The sequence below is a fragment of the Ptychodera flava genome, chromosome 9, assembly GCF_041260155.1.
Source record: "Ptychodera flava strain L36383 chromosome 9, AS_Pfla_20210202, whole genome shotgun sequence".
Taxonomy (NCBI): domain Eukaryota; kingdom Metazoa; phylum Hemichordata; class Enteropneusta; family Ptychoderidae; genus Ptychodera; species Ptychodera flava.
The window spans coordinates 8,658,261-8,678,808 of record NC_091936.1 but is presented as its reverse complement, the minus strand read 5'-3'; the positions used below and the strand labels follow the sequence as shown (position 1 = coordinate 8,678,808).

The 20,548-nt window shown below is 39.6% G+C and overlaps 1 protein-coding gene and 1 long non-coding RNA gene across 2 annotated transcripts in view; one reads left to right on the top strand and one right to left on the bottom strand.

Annotated features, from left to right (window-relative positions):
* Positions 1 to 12,240, bottom strand: part of LOC139139918 (xanthine dehydrogenase/oxidase-like) — a 63,162-nt gene extending 50,922 nt beyond the window's left edge. Inside the window, exon 1 of the mRNA XM_070708882.1 lies at positions 12,104 to 12,240. The gene's annotated coding sequence lies outside the window, so the exon portion shown is untranslated. The remainder of the gene's footprint in view (positions 1 to 12,103) is intronic.
* Positions 1 to 20,548, top strand: part of LOC139139954 (uncharacterized) — a 241,835-nt gene that overhangs the window by 201,909 nt on the left and 19,378 nt on the right. The window lies entirely within an intron of this gene.

Sequence of the window (20,548 nt, the reverse complement as noted above, 5' to 3'; positions counted from 1 at the left end):
CGCAACGGCAAGTAGTGTGACATGAATGCTAATCACGGTAATAATGGTGAAATTGTGCACAGCTTTGAATTACACTCATTGATGCACTTGTACGCAATCCATGAAAGCACTCCTATTTTAGGTTTTAATAAATGCAATAAGTCAACCGAATTTCTCTGAATTAAATTACATTTGATCCAAATATTGTGGCAGTGTAAGCTTTATATTAAGTTTGGTGCTTCTTGAATTGATGAGAAAGCTGTTAAACTAGGGGATGGACCGTTTGATATCCTGGGGACGGTCTTGAAGATATTGGAACAAAAAAGATTCCAAGCAGACATCAATGAAAAAAAATCGGCCACACATGGCTTGGCGAAAAAAAATACATGAAGCTAACATGAAAGAAATAAAACCCATTATAGGGCGCAATCTATGACCATAACCGATTTTTGGAGTTCCGTTTGAGCTACTTGTAGAGTAAGATTATGCGTTATATGTGTCTTGTTTATGTAAAGTGACTATCTTCAGAAAAACAATAAGGGTCCAGATAGCACCAAATTCATTGTTTTTACATGTTATTTCCAAAAATTTTCTGACCATGGGAGGGGGACACCCCCTCCCACACTCACCCCCGATCTGCCATCTCGTCCCATGCAGTAGTATGTGTGTCAACATCATTTGACATTTGGTGGCAGTCAGGCTAAAGGTATATGGACTACTTGTTAACATTGTCTGTTTGAAAAAAAAAACCGGCAACTTTGCAGCTGTCTTAGAAGGCGATAAAAATGTTGACTGACTCTGCCCCCCCCCCCCCCTGGCGATTTGGTCAGGCTACGGCCATGATATGCGGTTTGCTAAAGTCTGTGCTATCATAACCAATGATGCAAATTAACCCGATAAGACAAACAATCACAAGCTGCAAGTGTAAGTTCAGAATGCGACACATAGAACTATATACGAGGTTAACATCCAATGCGACAGTCGATCTGCTTTCCCTAGTGCTATGTAGCTCCAGTATTAAGAAACACGGGGAGTGTGGCTTAGTAGAGCTGAACGAAGGATAGATTCTAGGCTGTGATGTGACCGACAACGCAAACAGCGACGTTGGATATTGAAAAAAGCCGCGGTCAGCTCCCGCGTGCAGCTGTAAAAAACTTGACATTATTCAGGGTAATTGAATTTCTATGACATCCACTTGCAAGACCTTGTTTAATTTTTTTCTTCTCATTAAACCACACAACCCAAACTTCTGATATCGCACTTTGTGGTCTTTGTAGGCATAATTTGGGTGTGATGTCTTTGGCCTGAGTCGCTGGCACAGTAAGTTCGCTTTGTGCATTATTTTCGAGCAGATACGAGAGAAACCGGTCCCACTCTGTTGTGGAAAATACACACGTATCAACCCGACTGAATTCGAAGGTAGTGATCCCGCGATGCAAACAAGAAAACCAAAAACAGGAATCAAATGAAACGACGGACCTTTCACAGAACGTTTCGTAGGGTTGTCAGCAACATCATCAATAAGGACAGCCTTGAGACGTAAGGTACACAGAATTGACCCAGCGATAATTAAATAATAACACATGATAACAGAGATGGCGTTAACGCAGGAATCTGCGTAGAATAATGCATAGAAAAGGCAAAAAACGCAAAAAAAATTGTATTCATGCGTTAATTGTACGCAAAATCCCGACAAGTGCATAAGTGCTCCGTTGCGTCCGCAATCTTTTCTGTTGAAATTTACCTCCCAAGGAGAACGAATCGCTGCGCTGTCCAGCTCATCACCGGTAGGCACTAGTTGTGTCTATGTTGTGACTTCTGACATACATGTAACATGTGGCGCAGCAATGTAATTCACTAATATCTATACTGTAAGCGATTTTGATACATTGTGTAAAATATGACACCAAAACACGCCTGGACACCCTAATTAGTTAAAAAGTGTTGAAAGTGACGCGTTAGGCTTATTTGTAGTCTTACGTGCGCGCAACTGAACTTTGACGAGACTTGCAGGTTGTTGGTGATGGAATACAATGACATATACCCAGCCTTTTCTTCACTGAATCACACTGGTAATTACTGTAACTAGCCTATCGTTTGAGCGTGGATTTTCAACACAAAATCGAATAAAAAATGCACGACGATCTCGTTTTAAATGTTGACGACCTCATGCTAATGGATGCAGGTAACAGTATGGATCATTTTAATTTGAGCGTGCAGTCGGTATGCACTTAAGTGTAAAATTACAAAAACACTAATATCATTAAAGGGGAGAGTCATTTAAATGCGTTTTTGGGGTAACAAGAAAATCAAGAAAACCGAGATAAAGAGCCTCACCGATAATACCTGTATGAATTGAGACTTTTACGCATTTTGAGTGACCCCATGCGTTCATTGTACGCAAAATCAAAAGTCTAGCGCGATTACTGATGATAGCGAGGGCAATATCACGTTATGTTGCCCGCCCAGGGGTGGTGCCAATGACGGTAATATTCCTTGCACAGCGAACAGTGTCAGGTAGAAGCGTCTGTCTCGAGCGCAGCAAATGGTATGTTCCAGACGATACCTTTGAATTCCAAACTCGACAATTGCACTGAATTTGGCAAGGATGTAAAATTTGCCCTGATTACTGATAATGCAAAAAAAAAAAAGATCCACCGGAGCCTGTCAAGAATGCGTTTACCGTATTGATGGTTGCAAGACATCGAAAAGAGTGGCCAAAATTTAGCAATTTGGATCGCACGAACAGAAGGTTTGAACTGAGAAATGCTATCGTCAGATGGCTTCAAGATCTTCGTATAGGCTGAACAAACGAGCATACTTTCGGTGAACACTTTGTTACTAGTTTGGGAGACTGTCTGAGGATAATTGATCCCCATCGTCAGAACGTGATCATGAATGATCGGACCTGCAGACTGTCGGAACGATTTGACAGGTTTCAGGGGTATAACAACCCACAAGGCCACAAGCACATGACACACTTGTAAGGAATGGCTACAAATACTAAATTCTGAACAGTGAACATTTGTAATATGATGAAAAGAAATACATTTTGCTTGATAGTCCTTTCTTGACATCCCTCCAAAAATGAAAGAAAAAAGAAAGCCGCGCGCCCGCATCATTTTTAGCTCACGCGTACGTGAGCTAATGTCTTACTTCTGCCTGCCTGTCTGTCTGTCTGTCTGTCGTCTGTCTGTCTGTTGTTGCACAGGTACTGTTTGACAGTCGCAAGATTGGTTAGATTTTGGTAGGTGTAGCTTCCATATTTTTGGGATTATGTGAGATTAAAATTTTCACCGTAAGGCCAGAAAGAAAAAAATAATTGTTCATCGGATTTTTGGACGAAGGTTCAGGAGCGGCGAGCGAAAATTTTTATTATTTTTTTAATCCAAGGGTAATGATGTACTAAACTTGACAAGACGGAGAAATTTCTGTCAAAAACCAATCAAGTTTGTGTCATGCTTTGCAAAATTCAGATGTGGCAACAACGTATTGACAGTCAACTCGGAAGACACGTCAGAAGTCTAATTCAAAATCTGGCGTTGAATTTCTCATAGTATTGGCAGCTTAGGAATTGCGCCCAACATTTTTGACATTGCGAGTGAAATTTGAAGGCACTTGCATTTAGCGAGCGGCATTAAAAATCCGCTTGCATTCAGCAAGCGAATTACTAGTAATAGGCCATGGGCGCACTACTCTCATGGCTTGCCGTATTTGCTGCGATATTTTGATGCCGGAAGTGTGGATTCGAGAACAAGAATGAACATGATAGATTGGATGTGTGTAATCTGATCGCCAAACTTTCTCCGCTAGTCCAAAAAATGCAATCACTTTTCATAAACATGATGAACGTCACTGTCGGCACCGCTTTTTGGTTGAGACTTGTTTGGTAGATTCCTACATTTAATTGGCTAATTTGATTGATTGACAGTCCATTGACTCTTTCATTGATGTCAAAATATCGCTACATATCGCGTCACCTTCTCGCATGTTTTCATGCGATGTGCACTGCACTACACTGATGTCGTGCCTGGCGGGTCATCGACTATCATCTCTCTCCACATGCTTCACGCATCATCGTTTTTAAATACACCCAACATCATTAGACCATTGTTAGCCTCATTTTGTAAGGAGAATTGTAGTAAGAAAATTACTGACTTTTTGCGACCAAGTTAGAGGCAGGCCAAAGTTTAGACCTTGCGGTTGAGTCGATGCTGAATGCAGTTACAAACCAAAGCGGGGAAGTTGTACGCTTACAATTGCGAAGAAACCTAACCAGTCAGTCGTTAAAAGTGAACGAAGGGAACGAATAAGTTTGGATATAGACGCAAGCAAAGAGAGCTAAGAAGTTTGCTATTTATCGAGTGCGCAGTGCAGATAGCCGATGGTGTGCGTGGCGAAGAAAATGAAAATCAAATTGCACATCGCGAATGCCACTTTCTGTATTTCAGGATTCAGGGCTGCTTCACAAAAATATAAATAAGTCCGACCAACGGTAACATACACAAGTGCGCCGAAAATTGTAGGTAAAATTTCTGACAAAATAAAGGAGAAGTCGTGGGAAAATTAATGATTCAAACTATCTTTTTATTCTCTCATGGATGGTGATACGGTCAGAGCTTTGCGAGGGACAAATAGCATACGTCCGCCTTGTCAATCAGCGGAAAACTGGAAATAAATCTCGTTGGACAGAAAGAAGTTGAGCATGCAGACACCAAATGAGTGAAATTTATTCTGATATTTGAATATGAAATTCCATAACCAATATTGTCTGTGCCATCTCATCACATTGTACGCTATAAGGTTGAATGCGTATAAAATAAGAAAGATAAATCTAGCGGAGCCAGTGATTGAAATGCCAGTGTTGACATATATCAAGAAATAATGCACCGAATTTCAGGAAACTAATCACTGATGTCAATCAGACAGCATTATGATGGTACTACGAGTGTCATGTCAATTATTTACTAATTTGATAATTGTGATTAGTGATATAACTCAGAAAGTACTTCACCAAATTTGATGAAACCTGCTACAGATATTGATCTGACAGAAATCTGATTATACTGTAAAAAAATCCAGCAGTGTAAAGTAAATAAATAGCTCATTTAGATATTAATGAAGTTTTGTAATTAGTGGTACAACTCAGAAACTACTGAACCAAACTTAATGAAACCTGCTACAGATATTGATCTGATAGTCATCTGATTGTACTGTGAAGCATTGAGCTGTGCAAATTTAAGAAACTGTTGATTTCATATATAATGAACTTCGTAATTAGTGATATAACTCTTAAAGGCCAGGGACTTGATCCCCGGGATCAAGTTTGTTCAAGGCAAAAAGAGGATTATGGAGGTGTCATAATCTTTTGTTCTCCATTGAAATTGGTAGTCTGGTGGGTAAACTTTGGGTGAGACAATCTGGCGCCGACACAAGCCTTTAAACTACAACACTAAATTAGATAATACCTGCTAGAGATATTGATCTGATAGATATCTAATAGTCCCATGAGGCACTGAGCAGTGTCAAGAAAATAAACAGCTAATTTGCATATTTAATGAAGTTTTGTAAGTAGTCATATAACTCAAAAATGACTACACCAAATGTGATGAACTTGCTACAGATATTGATCTTACAATACATGACTGTTCTGTGAAGCATTGAGCACTGTTAAGTTGATTATTATTGCAATAAAAGATGCTGTATTTCATATTTACTTAAATTCTTATTTATGCATTCTTCATCTTTCCAAACACGTGAGCATATTCAGTTCATATCTGGTAGTAATTTTGCTTCAAGATGGACAAGAAACACAACTTTTGGGGGGCCTTAGGACGCTTTAATGTCGGAAAAATTTCAATCCTTCGCTAAGTTGCTATGACTTCTACGTCGATAAGTTTCTGTGATGATGGGTTTGATGAAACTTTCGAGTTTAGTTGTGTGTTTTCTAAGTTTCGCTGTTTGTTTTATCCGATGACTATTTTTATTGTGTTTGTTTTTCGGTTTATATTTCTTTGTCTTTTGTTCAGTATTGCCGCCAGAGCGCGCCTTGCGACAATGTCCCCAAAACTCAAGCCACCGGCGCACTTTCTGGCATACTGCGGGTCACCTCGGGCGCATTCATAGGCGAATGAGTGTAGCTTTAGACGTACCCTGGTGATAATTGATACTGATGGTGACATTTTCCTTCAAGATGTTTTGACGCTTGTATTTACTAGTATGTACCGCCGGAGCTGCCTTTGACAGTAATTAAAAGATTGCTCTTGATATATTTACTTGTTTGTAGTCTGACACAACTCTGACTGGCGGCAGATAATGTACACTGTTTCAGTATCTTGCTTGAAATTTAAACACAGACGCGGTCCGACAGCCGACTTTTGTTATGCGAAAACTAATTTGTTGCAAAAAGGAAACAGAATTTGATGGACAACTGTCAACACATTTGTTTTCTTTCGCGAAAAATTCCAATATTACCATGCTTTGAATATTGAACTAAAGACATCGCATTTCTTACTTCCAAGTTTAGAATGACGTCAAAAGCGAATTACCATGATCATTTTTCATAAAGCCAACCCAAAGTTCGTCGACCGATCGCAATGACTATCAACTATAGTCTGTTGCTCAGGGCATGAATGTACCACATGCTCAGGCCTAGGGGCACGATGTCTCACATTCGAAGCTATCGGACAGTGATACCTGACCTGCCTGTCTGCCGATCAGGTCAGCAAATTCGCAAACAAGGAAACCGGTGTGTTAGTATCACATTTCGGAGAATCAAAAGCACTTGAAGATGAAACGGTAATCGATCCCATCCTTGATTGCAATTCTGTTTACAGTTTTTCGTGAGTGGGCAACTGTGAAGGCACTTGTATTGTCTCAGTTATACTCGCAAGATAAGATGGCAGTTTTATGGAAGTTGCTGGACACATACCATCGAGATTAATTCCCAAACTTGTTCAATTTAGCTAAAATTGCACTCGTTTTGCCAGTTCAGACAGCTCACTGCGAATGGGGATTTTCGGTCGAAAATATAATTGAAACAAATTGTCATAACCGTTTGGAAGCTGAAAGATTGCAAACTTGTCACAAGCCGAGGACCCCCATCACGGAATTTCCGTTTAGAGAAGCCTTCAATGAATGGAGACAAGTAAAACAAAGACGCATAAACAGTCTTCGGCAGTGACTTTATTTATCAGAACAATAGTGGACAGACCTGGACTGTTGTGAACACTAGATTTGACCATGTGATTTTGACAAGTGATTCATATAAAGTGGAGGGTAAAGTAAACAGTCAGTGTGACACAGACCCAAGAGAGTTGCTTGAATGTTTTATTAAAGATATCAAATTATACGTCTTTTTTGCATGTGGGTATGTCACTGTTTATGTATGTATGTATGTATGTATGTATGTATGTATGTATGTATGTATGTATGTATGTACATGTATGTATGTATGTAGTATGTATGTATGTATATATATGTGTATGTATGTGTGCGTGCAATGTTTATGCATGGACGTACGTCCATGGGTTATGTTGTCCCAAAATATGCAAAATGTCCCCAAGAATAAATAGAGGGGGGGGGGGATACAGTGTCCCCGGTTTCAAAATCCTGGCTGCGACATTGTTTGTTTTTTGTGTTGTGTTGTGTTGTGTTGTGTGTGTGTGTTGTGTTGTGTTGTGTTGTGTTGTGTTGTGTTGTGTTGTGTTGTGTTGTGTTCAGCTTTCTTTGTTGTTGTGTTGTTTTTTATGTGGATAATAAGCCCCTTCACGGTTTCGCGTACCGACGTTCTATACCCATGATACTTTTCGAATCTAGCGGCTTCGAGGGTACCACTTTGCGCGTATCGCCTATTCTTTAACAAAGGGCAGCCATGGTCAGATTCACTTTTCGCCTGTTTTCAGACTCATTCTATCGACAAAAGTTTGCTCATTGGCCATTTTGTATATTTCTATGTATTTTACAGCCGTTGGATGTAATAGTTCTCCAATTATTTATCTACGTTTTATAGAAACCTTGAAAACATCGTGTCGTTAATGTTCGCAGTACGCTTACACCTGCGAAATGTTGATGACAATTTTCAGCTGTACCTTATGATTTGGCGCAGAATGGTACTATAATGTTACTGCCGCCATATGAAATGTAGATGCAATACTGAACATGTGAAGAGTACGTACAAAAACTATTGCTGATTTTAATATCTACAGAGGAAATCTATTGAACAACATTTTCAGTTCGGAGCCGTTTGGAATCTCCGCTAATGTAAACAAACACGTAAAACTTGATACCACACAGAGGCAAACATTGGACCATAGAGAACACTATAGTCACACGTAAGCTAGAGGAGACAGGTCCTGGAAGTGTTCCAGTGTAAGGTTTTTGTTGCAACTACTCAAATGTACTTTTGCAAAGCCAGGGAAGCTTGCTACACGGCACAAATATTTTTCTATAATCCATAAATTTGTTGAGTAAAAGGCATATTATTGCATCCAACGGCTGTAAAATACATAGAAATATACAAAATGGCCAATGAGCAAACTTTTGTCAATAGAATGGGTCTGAAAACATGCGAAATATGAATCTGACCATAGCTGCCCTGTGTTAAAGAATAGGCGATACGCACAAAGTGGTACCCTCGAAGCCGCTAGATTCGAAAAGCATCATGGGTATAGAACGTCGGTACGCGAAACCGTGAAGGAGTTTATTGTTTAGCTGCTTCTTTGTTTGTGTGTGTGTGTCTAGGCATGAAGGTAGTAACCTCCATGATATAGGTTTCGGTAGTTCTCTTCTGGGAGACTATGGTGACCCTGAAAATGGCCGTTTTTGTTTTTGTTTTGGCATTTGGTTTATTTGCGTTTATGGTGACGCTTTTTCGATTTTTCTTTCGAGGATCATTTAGCTGCCTTGATGAATTTGGTGAAGATTATTTTGGCTTGATTTTTTAATATGTGTCCATTTCTCCGAGTTCTTGAAGGACCGGGTTGGTCAGATTACCGTATAGTAATTTCTTGTTTGTAATGGTGGTAAAAATGATCCGACAGATAATTGTAGACAATCTCTAACAATTTATATCCGCAAAGTCGTTCTAATTCTTGACACTTTCGGAAAAATTCTTCGGTCGGCTTTCCTCCTAGAATTAGCGCCTTTTTGCTGATTTGCAAATTTAGGGGGACTTTCCCCGTTTCAAGGCACCGTTGCTATTTCTGTAGGTGTGTTTGGTTGTATACAGTATGGTTAAATGGCCTCGGGTTTGCTTCAGTTTCAGGAAGACTTCGATGCTAACTAGGTTGTGGTTTCGTTGTGGATCTGGATTGGTTTCTTCTCTCATCAAGGTAAAGGAGAACTCTGATGTGCTGCTTTTAGTGGACATAGCCGGTCGCGCTGACAGGATTATCGGCGGATCTTGTAGTCGTTCATGCGAAGATTCAGTCGCGTTGGCAGGTTATCGTCGGTCACCATTCTGGCAAATGTTTGTAAAATTGTTGCATATTTTGCCTTTTTATACTATTGAATTTTCTGTTCTTCTCTAGTTTGTTATCATTGTTATGATTGTTGTTTTTGATGAATAAGGTTGTTTCTGATTTGTTGAAATTCGAGTGATTTCATGGGTTTTGGCATGGTTTCTCAGATCCTAATTTCCCGTAACCCCGACAGCGGGTATAAAAGTAGCGCAGCTAGTATAAACATGATTTTTATCTCCTTTGAATAGAAAATGTTAACAGCATTGCTAGAGAGCGCCGCAAAAATCCCCGCGAAGCACTAATAGAGGCATGTTTTGACACGTATTCATGCTTAATGAATTCATGAATATCCAGCGAATACTGTTTCAACAAATACGCGACATTTCGGTCATAGTACATAGGCAAAACTGATTGAACCTCTCACCAACGGACATAGGCAGACCACGGAATCCACGGCCGGTCATTCAGATTTAAAGTTATGGTTTTAAGCTCGTGAAGGCTCAAGTGGCCGTGGTTAGCCCATCTTCACCCGATTCAATAGGTTGGGGACATACCTCGCGCCTTGCTGGCTAAACTCTATACGGCAGTGGCCTTAAATTGTAACAATCGAGAGTCTACCCAGAGAGAACAAGCCAAAAACACTCCATCGCTATTGTCTTAATCATTCACTCCAAATGTTATCTCATGATAGGAATTCCCCGCTTTGCATTTGACGCCTTTTATTCTCGCTTATATGTGAAAGGGCATCTCCATTTGCGTAGAGCCATTCATTAACAGATGAGGGAGTGGTTCAGACTGAAATTCTTTTTACTCAGGCCTTGAACTTTTTTTTCAAGATTACAAATATTTATCAACATCGAGCACCTTACAAGGAATTTCGTTGCTCACGCGCGGGGAGAGTGACTGCATTCAGTTTTTTTATTGTTTCTGGGTAATTATGCCTGGTAATAAAGCGTGCCTCACAGGAAAGAAATTGGCTGAGCAAAATCCTCAGGAGGAAAATTCTCCCTGTGTGCGGGCGATTTTTATCTCGCGGGCGCATGTGCGCCAGCGAGGTAATGGTTTTAGCAATGTCTGTCTGTGTGTGTGTCTGTATACACTATATCTCAAGAACGGCTGAATGGATTCAAGTCAAATTTGGTAGACAGGTATCACTTGCTAATGGCAAAAAAACTGATTAGTTTTTGTCGGGTGTCGCCTGCATATAAATAAAGCTCTTGAAATTGTATTTTTACGCTAATGTATGATTGTCTATGGCCATAGCTTTACCATGAGAACGCGTCTACGTGAGGTCGCGCACCAGTGACGTATAACCGCTAATTAAAACAACAACCCTAAAACAATGTATTTAATTCGACTGAACAGGATTGATTACGTCCGCATGTGTCGCAGTGCAGCGATACAGTAAGTACGTCTTGTTTCCCTCAATTCCTGTGACATATGCGAAATATTTTAAAGTTTAAAATCGCTGTAAATTGACATTAAATACTACAACGTGAAACCCTGTAGAATGTTGCACGAGAATCGACGCCGTTTAACCCGGCAACCAACTGAGCACATCGTTGACACTGGGTAGAGAACCCGGGCGTTGACGATGATCTGAAATTTACTGAGAAACAAGTGTATCGTCCTAGGCCTTCAGTTTGTTTCATGGTTCCCTTTTCTGTGCCGGGGGGGGGGGGGGGGGGGGGGCCAGGCTAGCGTAACTATGATAATATTGTCCGCTTCTATTTGAATCAATCTTACATCTTTTAAACGTGATTTTGAAAGAAAATGAGTGCGGCCTTCAGATGCTCTGGCCGACAGCCGCGCGCATGCGAGTACAAGGGTAACAAATTAGTCGCACAGTGAAGCCATATTAATAACGGTGGTTAAATCTGACATGTGGTTTCAGTATTTTTTCCTAGTTCCTACTGCTGTAATTCCGATGTATTTGATTTTAGGCGTTACAAAAAATAAAAGATATAGTGTATATTATACAGAAGGTAGAGATTGAAAGTGCGAGGCGTATTTCGACTTGGCACCCGCTTCTCTGGTATTCTATGCCATGGCATCATGTAACCATGAATGATTGCCACCATTCACTCCAGGGCCTTTGTCGCCACGTATTTGGTTGTGTAAATTAAAGGCGGAGACTGCCTTATGATGCTGTATAAACTGCGAAATTTCGGAAATCGACGCCAGTGTGTATGGTCACAGACAAATAGTTTCTATTTGTCTGTGGTATGGTGGTGCATGCATGCGATCATCATTACCATGCATGTGGTTGTGTGATTGACAGCAAGGATTCGTAACCGCATGCTGTGTAAACTATGAAAAACAATGACTAGTATCATCTCATTTCAGTTCTTGAAGCACACTCTACATTCATGGTTCAACACTCTAACTTTGAAACAGTTTATCGTACAGCTATTCCCATTTTGAGAAATTCGGGACCAAACTTTGTCATCTATTTTCACATTGTCCTACTTCAAGAAAGCTAATATCTCAAGAACTACTTCACAAAATTAGAACGCGCGGCAATTCAGTTCATATCTAGTTTGCGACATTTTTTTACTTTTGTGCCGTTGAGCAAAATATTGACATGTTTGATTTTTTTTGTATATCCTGAAGAACATGCTCTAGGAAACACATTTTTTTAAAATCCGAAACCATAAACTTACCGGGATGAAAGTGAAACTTCGGTATTATATCTCTCGGTTGAATAGAGTTGATATATGCAACGGCGGGTGTCAGTAGTTTTCTGCCGATAGCTGTCTAGGTGCTGACCACACTTTAAAGATGAGAATTATGATAACTTTAAGCGTTTAAAGGTATGGACAATTAATGCTATTGTGATTCATTACCAGCGTTACATAATGAAGTCAGCCTATCAATCAGACGTGACCGGACACGAAATGAATAGCAGTACACACTATTGTCAATGACAAAGGCACAAACTCTGTAGGTAGCCTGTGATTAGCATGACAATACGAAAGGGTACTTCGTATCTGCTTTTAAATAAACAACCTGTATATTTGTAAGCAACACAAATTGGGTGTGTTGATCAGGTCGTTTTCACCTTTGCTTATCATCCGGCTAACGGCGTTGGTGCAGGCCAAGATTGGCATGTTGGACATCCTCTGTTTTACCATAGACAGTAGAGCGAGACCGTCTATGGTGTTACGTCCATATGTTTTCTCGGAGATTTCAAGAGAGAAAACATTTTCGTTGCGGAAATATCTGTCGCAAAACGTAGCTATGACTTTACATTGCAGTAAAATACTTCAGCAGTCGTACTAAAATTTGGCCATCTAGATTGAAAGCAGTATATGATAGAATATTTATCTGTCATTGATGCTCCATTAACGTGTTGGCTATTTTTCAGTACTTTTGTTCCGTGTTTCAATCGTATCTCCCGTTTGGGTTTGAATCCAGGTGAACCACATTGAAACCTAGCGTATTAACGGGAACTATGTGCATGTGTGAGTACAATCAGTATTGTTGTTGAAAATTGTACAGAGACACGGGTGGTTACTTTGTCATGACGGACAGCAATTTGTTTGGTAACACGCCTGTTTCACGTGATTTGTGAAACAATCTGTGCACAAGGAAGAGCTTATTCATCTAAAGACAGAGTCATTATGGGCATTCATCGTTCCAGCAAATTTTACTAACACCAAGATAAGTAAGACTCTTTCCAACTTTATCTATAGAAATACTGACGATGCCAAGGTGATTTGGATTGGGAGATCGGTACATCTATGCCTCATCCGGTCACGTGTAGGCATGAAGGGGCACATCCTAGTCAGAAATCGCGTTGTCCTCCTTTCTGCGTGTTTCCTGAAAAAAGGGGTGGACCATTTGATTTCGGAGGTGGGGCTTTTCATCAACTCGGCAGCATTGTTTTACTTTGAAGCTCACTTTGCAAAGTCTTCAGGAATTTTTCTTTCTGTAAGGGGCAGTGTCAATTTAAAAAGGCGCACGACAAACGTAATTCCTTCGTTTTATTTTTGGGGCGGGGGGGGGTCTCGATCAAAACGAAGGAATTACGTTTCTCGTGCGCCGTTTTTTAATTGACACGGACCCTAATATGGTGGTAATTTTTTCCAAAAATCATCAAGCCCAATCCCAAGAAATGAAATGGGCTACCCCTAAGGGATGAACGAGGAAAACCTCCCCTTTCTGTCTTGCTCTCAACCACAAACCGATAATTTGTTAATCATTGTTGTTTTAAGCCCTAAATATAGAGAAAGATAGCCTTGTTGTGTTGATACCAACACAATGCACACAGAAAGAAATGACGAGCCAAAATTTTTGTCGCTTATTTCTCTTTACCTAAAACGTGTTAGAAATTTAGTCTTTTCTCCAAAATACTAAGGATGAAGACTCAAATATCTGCTCCGGCGCTGCACACGGTAGACTATGACCAGTGAATTCTCCCTCCTCATTAAAAGAGATGGCCTGAAGTCTACTAGCACCCGCTGAACCATGTTGATTCACACAGCTATGAATTGCCAAAGACCATAATTCTGGCAAACATAAATAATCGCACCGACTTCCCTGCCATCGGAAGATTCGCCGAAATTACATGTAACTGTGTAAATGTGCCTACTGGAAGACCCGTAAGGAAGTATCACTGGTTGCTTATTGGACTACGTTAAACAAGTTTGAACAAGGTAAAAAAATATAAACGGATGCCGCACTCGTAAAATGGCCACCCGATGTGGAAAACTATTTTAAAAATGCTGGAATCGGTACATCTGAATGTACCAATCTAATTCTAAGAAAGAAACTTGATGTCCTTCACTTGATTGCGCGACTTTTTATGTTTTGTTGACAAACCAAATAAGCTTATTGTCTTAGCAAGAGCTTGAACGACCTGAAAAGAACAGAAGTGAGTCAGTCAGAATAAACGACTGATAGACAGACCGCCGGACATTAGTAAGACAAACCTCTTAATATTACAGCTAAACAGAATCACAGAAAAAAAAGGGAGCCACTGCCCCGTTGAATGTTAACATGATATAAAAGGCATAGGTTATCGCACGAGTAACGGTGCGTTACCCACTTATCGCGATATATCGCCACACTTTTGGTCATCAGTTTGTAAAAGTCACGAGGCCGAAGGCCGAGTGACTTTACAAACTGATGACCAAAAGTGTAGCGATATATCTCGATAACGCACCGTTACGAGGTGCAATAACCGACTTATACCACGACTTTTGGGTGTTTTTGGCACTGTCAGAATCGAAGACGTGGCTTCAGTTGAGCGCATAACGTCACTTCCGCATTTATTGAACTAAAGACTCAAATAACATCTGCGACAGGTCGACGGTAGAAATTCCCTCGTGGAGTAAGGGAGATGGAAGGAATTTAATGCTATCAAGGTCAATGGTTCGAATCCTAGTATAGGTCTTTGATGTCAAGGGAAAGCAATATTTGTAGAATACTATTCAAAGTTCAGCCAAACATGCACTTCAAACAGTGTGGCGTTATATGATATCACCACACTTGCAAACAAAAGAAGTGTGGCGATATATGATATCACCACACTTTCAAACAGCGAAAGAGTCCATTATGAGAAAAAAAGAGACATGGTTGAAACAATGGGCATGAGGCCAGAGTGGGAACGTTTGAATTTTTGAATTTTGAGTTCAGAGACAGAAATATGCTTACATGCGTACGCAAGCAATTTTAATTTTACGCACAGAGACACTGAAATACATGTATGCGTACAGTACGCAAGTTTGTGCGCTAACGGACTCTTGAAAGTTTTACCCAACAGCAGTTCGTGTTTAAACGAATGTAAACCGAGTATTGTGAGAGGTCAACAATGTCATCCCTTAGATTTCTCTATATTTGGAGTCGGTGCTTTTCAGTACAGGCCCATGTCACTATTTTTATTCTTTTATTCTTTGTGCTTTTTTCTGTTACTATTTTGATCACACGCCCGGACTTGATGTTGCGACTGGCAAGGATTTCCCCGAGTTGTTTTACAGTTTTCTTCTGGAGAACGCCAATTTCTGTGATGCTGTCACAGGTAGCCATTGGACGTCTATGGCGTTCACGCTGTCAGGGCAACTTCTACAGCGGAATGTGGTCAAATTACCTATGCTAATGATATGCTACGTAACTTCCGGTTGAATGAGGAAACGGTCTATTTGTGTATCTGATTGTCTTTATTTTGTACGTGCCACAACACACTTTTTCGATAAAAGTAGCGAAATTCGTTTACATCCTAAATACGTGTCGCAACGCATCTTCTGTTCTTGTTATCTGTATTGTTAATAAACACATTGTTTAAACCCTGAGTCACGGAAATGAAAGGGTATTGAACATTTCATAACGAATACTTGCGACCGTGACACCGTGGTTTAAGCCGGACCGCGAGTATAGCAGGAACGCAAGTTATCTAATTTTAATAGAAAGGTCCAACAGTGTTGAAGAGAGCTCCCGAAAAAAGGACGAAAAACTCTTACAGAAGAATAATTATATACGTTTTCATGCTATAGGAAACCATGAACATCAATAGGACGCGACATTTCAGTTCATTTAGGCAAAATTGATTGAACCTTTCGCCAACGGAGATGGCAGAAGAACGATAGAAATCGGCTACCGTAAAAAACAAGCAGACCGCGCGTTCTGTAACACCTTACGAACAGTTTCAAAACGCCTAAAACACGTTGACTGCAAGCATTTGGCGACTTGACCTTGCTTTCACTTTCATGTGGAAGCCCACATTTGTCAAGCCTTATTCTGTCATTGTTCTCGGTGATGGATATCTTTTCAGCCAACTATGGTGATGTCACTAAGGTCGAGATTGCTTCTGTTGTCAATTGTAAGAATTAAACATAATGCAATGCTAATCAACAAATGCAAGTTAAACGTCCATTTCAAACGGGTGCATATTCAGTTCACATCTGGTTTTGTATGTTCCGCAACACACTTTTTCGATTAAAATAGCAGAATTCGTTTACATCCTAAATACGTGTCGCAACACATCTTCTGTTCTCGTTATCTGTATTGTTTATAAACACATTGTTTAAACCCTGAGTCACGGAAATGAAAGGTTGTTGAACATGTCATAACGAATACTTGCGACCGTGACACCGTGGTTTAAGCCGGACCGCGAGTATAGCAGGAACGCAAGTTTATCTAATTTTAATAGAAAGGTCCAACAGTGTTGAAGAGAGCTCCCGAAAAAAGGACGAAAAACTCTTACAGAAGAATAATTATATACGTTTTCATGCTTTAGGAAACCATGAACATCAATAGGACGCGACATTTCAGTTCATTTAGGCAAAATTGATTGAACCTTTCGCCAACGGAGATGGGCAGAAGAACGATAGAAATCGGCTACCGTAAAAATACAAACAGACCGCGCGTTCTGTAACACCTGATGAACAGTTTCAAAACGCCTAAAACACGTTGACTGCAAGCATTTGGCGACTTGACCTCATTCCACTTTCATGTGGATGGCTTCAATTGTGCCCATTTGAAACTCTGGCTAGTTCTCTATTATTTGTATGGGGTTGGGTGATCAATGAATGTGAGCACGTTAATTATATTTATCTACCGTTTATAAATTTCATGTTGCTGTTCCTATTATTCAATGACTATTTACATCCAGTGATTGCTGACTAAGTATATTTCATGTATGTATTTTTAAAATATTAATTTTACCCAGTAGTATCTCCCTATTACACACCAAATGAAAATGGAATGATCCACTGAAAAACGTTTGTCTTGGGCTGTCCCCTGTTGATGCAGGGCTTGATGTAAATGAAGTCCCTCTCTCCATAGCATTTTGATGTTACTGCGTACTCCACTCTTGCACACAAAAAAATGTAGATTCTGAAAAAAAGCCACAACACTCTTGATGAATGTGAAAAGTGCATAATTATTATGACAAAATGCTGCTAAGTATGCAGGAAGACATCAGCTTTGGACATCACCCTCCAGTATCGTGTTGGGCAATACGCCATTCTAAAGAAGAGCTCAGTTTACAGTATACTACATGTATTTCAGTTTGGTGTTCTGTTATTACAATTAACATATCACTTTTGAAAGATGTTTTAAGAAACAGAAATGTGATCAAAGCTAGTAGTTTGGGGGAAATTGCGCAAAGTATAAGCATTCAAATTTCATCATAATTAACCTATAATATGTTTCATCCATGTGGTACATGTGATAGGTGATTCCGAGAAAAGTGACTGAGAAAGTGATAGTGGCAATATTGAACAACAGTTTTTTCATGTTACCACACTTGGGTTTGAACCCTTGTTACAACTGATAACGTAGCCTGAGTAAGAAACGGATAACGTAGCGAACCCGATAACGTAAAATTTACTGATAACGTAGTAAATCAACGGATAATGTTGTAACGAACCGATAACGTAGCAACTTTTCTAACTGATAACGTAGTAAAAAGTTTCCAATAACGTAGTAATTTACCTAACGGATAACGTAGTAAAAATTTACGATAACGTAGTAAATCAACGATTATGTCGTTAAAGAGACAAAGTCTCTGTTTTTGACCTTTTTGATATCAAGAATGCAGCGAATACTTGCATAAAGTCACTCAAATGTGCAGAGTAATGTCAGTACAGAACCTCAAAACTGTCAGAAATTACCCCTTTGCTGTATGAACAGTGATGATTTTGTGTGTGACTTCTACTTGAAAGGAATCTCTCCATCAAAGTCTGTTCCCTTTGACAAATATTCATTACCAGTACATGACAGCTATTACCTTATCTACACAAAAGGAATCCACACCCTCAGATCTCAATCAAGCCCCAAGTAGTCAACACTGGATATCGAGGGTAGTCCATAGATGAAAAAATTCATTCAACACTGAATAAGTGGCACAGACCTTTTATCTTTAAGTCAAGACAGAGTAGCATTTGTGTACAGTTCACCAGGATCTCAGTATGTTTCATCAAGTATAGTCAAATGATATCAAACAAATTCATGAAAATTTAAAACGACTTGTCTGGGATTCGAACGTAGTACCTACCGCACCCTTCCGTAGCACAGACATCAGCAAATGAAACCTGCAGGCCGAATCCCTGCTTCTGAAAGAAGCGGTTCAATAGCCTACTGAAGGTGTTTCAAATTCCACACATGACATCCGCACACGGCACCTGTTCATTTCAAACACACGCACAAACATGCACGCTTACATACAACGAACTCACACAAATCGGTCTCAGCAATATTACTATGGCTAACTTGGCTTACGGAGGAACTCGGGGACACTACTGTCCACCAAAATGGTAAAAAAGAGAGACTTTGTCCCTAAATGTTTTGTGATAGTCACATTTATATGCGATGCAGTATTCCTTGTATGCTTGTATAACTTTTGTTTCATTAAGAACAACTTAGTCGATCTAAATGTTGCTACACTACTGGAATTGATTTGGAAAAAATGTTTCTTATCTTGCTTACAAGGCTACTTTCTGTCTGAACAGGAGACGACACAGACCTAAACTGTATAGCTACTATAGTGAGACTAGAAACAATTTCATAAGTGTTTTAGTCTATATATTTAGTTCATTTTCTTGTTCAGCTCCCAAAAACATGAGGAAATGAGTGATTAACTGATAGTGGAATAAAAAAAATACTTGATAGAACCAAATGAGAGAATTATGATGTCATTTTACACTTTGATATTGGATAATGTGAATAAGGCTATTCACTGAATGCCAAGTTTTTTTCTTTTCAGAATACTTAGAAACCTTGTAAATTCGGATTTTAGTGTCTCCCGTTGACACACCTGAACGCCTCTGTGTTGTAATACCTCTTACTGTAGCAATAAAGTCAACTGACTCCCCAAAACAGAGACTTTGTCTATTTAACAACGCAATCGTTGATTTACTACCTAATCGGTTAATTTTACTACATTATCGGTTAGGAAAAATACGTTATCGGTTTTAAAAAATTACTACTTTATCGGTTGATTTACTACGTTATTGGTAAATTTTTACTACGTTATCGGGTTTGCTACGTTATCCGTTTCTTACTACGTTATCAGATGCAACAACCCTCACTAACTGCACCGAATCGTGTAGCAAAGATGTCAGCACATTCGACCACTCGACCACATCCTGACCTGCGGTATCGCAAGGTCCAGACATTGCCGTTTCAGCTAAAAAATTGCATCATGAAGTTACGGCTATTCTACAACACGCGATGATTCAACCCGACAGTGCCGACTTCGAACAAGTGAAATGTACAAGTCGAATCTGGCGTGGTTAACAACATTAAAAATAAAAATTCAAATGAAATTAACTAAAAATGTGAAATAAATACTAAAGTTATGTATGAAATTGTGTGCGTTTTTATTTGGAGGTAGGTCGTGATATTTCGTGGCGTAGCCAAGAGATCACGACCGTACCGACAAAATACCCATTTTCGAGGCATGATAGCAGAAATTTCACGAGACGAAGTCGAGTGAAATTTCTGCTATCAAGCCGAGAACAGAGGAGGTTGATAACACCGAATATATCGCCCTCAAATGAGGTTGTTATACAAAATATCGACCTCTAAGTCCATTGTTCTTTTGGCAACGATTTGTGTATTAATACATACGACAGGTTATTTGTGATGCATGCACATATTTTAGATCATGATGTGTTTGTTTACCACTTCAACAAAAATAAATCAGTAAACGTCAAAAATATTGTCACAAAGATCTCGTCACATGTAAAATAGTGACAACACAAATGACGTACACATTTGAATAAAAAAGGTTTTGCTTCAACTTTCTTTGACTGCAGCATATCACTACCATGATCGAACATTTCAGGGCATTAAAATAGATCAAGCAAGCCTCTGGGACAGATTTTCAGAAAAATGACGGTCGACAAAATTTTTCCATACTATGCTATGATAAAGTGTGGGGAGTATTTCTCAAAAAATAAGTAGGATGTTCAGCGTCTTGTTTTCATAAAAATCACTGGTAGAATCTAAAACAAAGACAGGCGGCCATCTTGAATCTCGATTTTGCGACAATTTGGCCCTCTCATTCGAAATTTTGCACAGTGACCCCAAATTTTTATTCTCAATTTCACGATAGAATGAGTTGAAATTTCCTTGAGTAAACTATAAGAGAAAGTTTAAGACTA